General features: G+C 45.2%; 1 protein-coding gene across 4 annotated transcripts in view; it reads right to left on the minus strand.

Annotated features, from left to right (window-relative positions):
* FBXO25 (F-box protein 25) overlaps positions 1-3,692 on the minus strand; it is a 90,689-nt gene that overhangs the window by 11,477 nt on the left and 75,520 nt on the right. The gene's annotated exons all lie outside the window — the stretch shown is intronic.

A 3,692-nucleotide genomic window follows, 5' to 3' on the forward strand; every position in this document is an offset into this window, starting at 1 on the left:
CAACCCTCGGCGCCGCGCCCGCACCTCGCTCAGCCAGTGAGCGGGAACCGGTCTGTATGTGGGATCTGAACCCTCGGCGGGAGCACCACCGTGCTCCCAAGCGGCGCACTGTAGCAGTGCACCACCTGGCCGGCCCTATATTTATTTTTTAATTAAAAAATTATTTTTCTTTGTTGAAGTATAATTTACAAATAAAAACTTTATATATTTAAAGAATACATGATGAAATGATTACCACAATCAAGCTGATTAGCATATTCAGCACCTCAATGTAGTAATTTTTTTGTGTGTGGGGGGAGTATATTTAAGATCTACTCTCTTAGCAAATCTGAAGTAACAACACATTATTATTAACCACCATGTTATACATTAGTCACCACGGCTATAATGAGATGTCCAGAACTTACTCCTCCTGCATAACTGAAACCTGGTATGCTTTGTCCAACATCTTCCCACCTTCTAGCTTTACATTTCTATGATTTCAAATTTATAAACCATTTCCTCCCTCACACAGCGACTGTGTTTTCTCCTTGGAAGGCTGGCAGAATGATGACCATGCCTACGTACATTCCATACATTCAGGGGCCCCTCTCTGTGAGAGGTGCGGCTGCCTCTCCACCTGGAGGGAGCTGAATTGGTTAGCCCTGGATCAGGTTTGGGCTTAAACCATCTCAGGCTTTTCAGGCCTCAGTGAAGTTGTCTTAGAACACATCCCTTCACTCTCATGAGAAGTACCTCTTCCTGAGGATGGGTTCTGGGGCATCTGATGAAGCTGCTGGTCCTGCCTCACTCCCTCCCTTTGTTCTGAGCCGGTACCTCAGCACCACGTGCACGTCTGCGAGCTTCTGATTTGTGCTTCCTCATTTGTTTTGTTCCCAGCTGGTCAATACACTCTTCTGCCATAAGGGCAGCGCTTTCCTCAAAATGCTCTGTGCCCTTCTATAATCCTGCTGTTCACAATGGACAATGACCATCCACTTCTGGCTAAAATGAACTAATTCCTTCAGTTTAGTTCTAGAAACGACCTGCCCTTTGTGAAGAGTGGGGTATAGGAATGGGTGATGGGGTGCTCGTGCCCTGCCATGCAACTGTTCTCTTTTTATTCCTTCCCTAATTATAGTCCCGGCCATAGAAATACTTCAAAACTATAAACTACTGAAGGAACCTTCTTGTGCATCCAAATGGGGCATCATGAGGGTGAACAAACACTGGCACCTTATTCTGAGTTACATTTCTACCTCATCAAGTACGCTAAGCATCTGCCAGGCACCCCGTGGTACACGTGTGTGTTTCTGCCTCCACAGCAAGACAGGACCTTGTACAGGGTGGCCATCAGCCCTTCCATGGGCTGTGGAGCCCCCAGGACTCAGCATGGTGCCTGCAGGCTCCCAGCAAGTACTCTCTGAGTGCAAGAACAGATGAAGGGGCACTCGCCACTGACAAGTCTGAGCATGTCTGACTCAAGTTTAGCTGGTCCTTCTGTCCTTATTGTCTAGCACATGGCAGAGAGCACATATGAAAGATAACATGTATATAAATTAATCCCCAAATAATACTCTTAAAACTATTAAAAGAAATGTGTTACTCTAAACAGCTTTATTCTTCTTCCTATTGACAGAAATTTCTATCCAGACAGGATATTCTGCTGCTAAACTCACCAAGCTTAAGGTGTCATGAAGTGGTAGAAAAAAATCCTGATTAGTAAAGAGTTAGTCATGCATGACAGCTCGGCACCTGGGTTTTCTTGTAGGCTCAAATGCACAGTCCCATTATGACTACAAACAAGGGAGTATGGCAGGAACGTTGGTGCTTCTCATCTGAATCAAACTGTGCCATTCAACTGTGATATGGCACTGTGTCAGAAACTACATGCAGCCTTAGCTGTACCACCTCCTCTGATGAGCTGAATGCTCCTTACTGCTGTGAAGTCCCTCACAACTACACTTACCTGTAAAAAAGGGTCACTGCCTCTTCTTTTCTTGCTTTAGGATAGTCCTAGGGATTGCATGCGAATATCAGTAATCCCCACTTCTGTGGGGCACTTCTTCTAACAGAAACTTGTCCTGCTATCAGGGTTCCATCTTACACAGGATAAAACTGAGCTGCAGATGAGGTGGTGGCCTGCCCAAGGTTGAGGTCCTGAGGCATTGCCTAGGCCCCTCACTGCTCTGCTTGGCCCTCCCTGTGGAGTCACCTAAGTCTCCCTGATCCTTCTTTTCCCATGCACCCACTTCTGAGTCACCATGTGCTGTCTAATCTTTCTCAACGTCTCCCAAATTCATCCTCCCCTTTCACCCTGCCATTCCTCAGGAGAGGTCCCCTCACGACGGCAATGGGGTTTGTTTCCCTCCAACCACGCTGGTCCCTCCCTGGTACCTGAGGGTCCCTCTAAGCACAGACCCCCCCAAACACCCTGGGCTTCAATACCTACAAGGCCCTCAAGTCTGGCCTGATCTTCCACACCTTCTTCCAACTGCTCCATGCACTAGGTACCCCAGGTCCTAATGTAGAAGTCCCCACACCCAGGACTCAGGGCCTTACATCCTGTGGTATGCTGGAGAGCCTGTACCTGCTCACAGCAGCCAACTCTGCAACTTTTGGAAATTTTGTGAACCAGCTGACTTCTTGCTGGTGGCTTGAAACCAGCTGTGGTGGGAAACTAGCAAATGCCACAAATCAGGGCTCATGCACCAGAGAGCTGATTATTAAGCCCTAACTAGCACACCACTTGGGCAATTTCTACTCATTCTTTAAGCTCCACCTAAAGTGTGTTGTGAGACAACATTAACTCGTCAACAGCCCTGTGTGCATATCTTTGTTATGAAACCAGCCCCAACAGATTACCATGTGCATNGTGAGGGGACTTGTGAGTACACGTTTGTGTGCCTGCCCTAACTGGGTCATGCAGGAGATACCAGGAGATATCAATGAAGGCACTCCAGTTCATCGGCACTACTATCTTTCAAATGCAGATTTTGAAAAGCAAATTATATTTGATTTAGAAGAAAGAGAAAAGAAGTCTGTAATTCATGCACACTTGTGTTCACAAGAAAATGTCTTAACAAAATAAACGGCAGGCGTAAATCCTGGTGGGGGAGTTTCCGTGTATGCTGTGGTATCATCACCTCTACTACAGGGAGGGCCAGGTATTCACCAACACATCAGATCACTGCCCTGCACTCCTGGGCTCAGTGAAGCACTGACACTTGTTTTGGAGGATTAAAAACCACCTTTTAGCTCTTCTTTTGCCTTTTTGTAGAAATTAGTCATCATAATGAAGCTACTCAATTAAGCAGAAAGACTCTACCAAGATCCTTGGCAATATATACACAAAATTCTTTGATTTTAGCTTTGGTTCCCTTTTGCCCCTGTCTCTTTATTTATGATTACTTCCCTATATACTGTTTAATGAATTTGAGGAAGTTCTTTGGGATTTTTACTATAGGGTTCTAAGACTAGAAAACTAACAGCTTGCAGATCAAGTATTGCCAGACTTCAATGTGTGATGCTGGACAGTGGGCAGGCTGAAGCAAGCTGCATAGCTTTTCATATAGCCAAGACTTTCTCTCCAGACAAAAAAAATGAAGCAGAAAATTTATGAAAAGTTTAAAGGTATTTTAAACCTGGTAGTTTGATAGCACACAGTAAATTGTACTTTTATTACATTTTGCAATGATGAATATGCTAATAAT

This window comes from Galeopterus variegatus, unplaced genomic scaffold (assembly GCF_000696425.1).
Source record: "Galeopterus variegatus unplaced genomic scaffold, G_variegatus-3.0.2 Scaffold4615, whole genome shotgun sequence".
Lineage (NCBI taxonomy): Eukaryota > Metazoa > Chordata > Mammalia > Dermoptera > Cynocephalidae > Galeopterus > Galeopterus variegatus.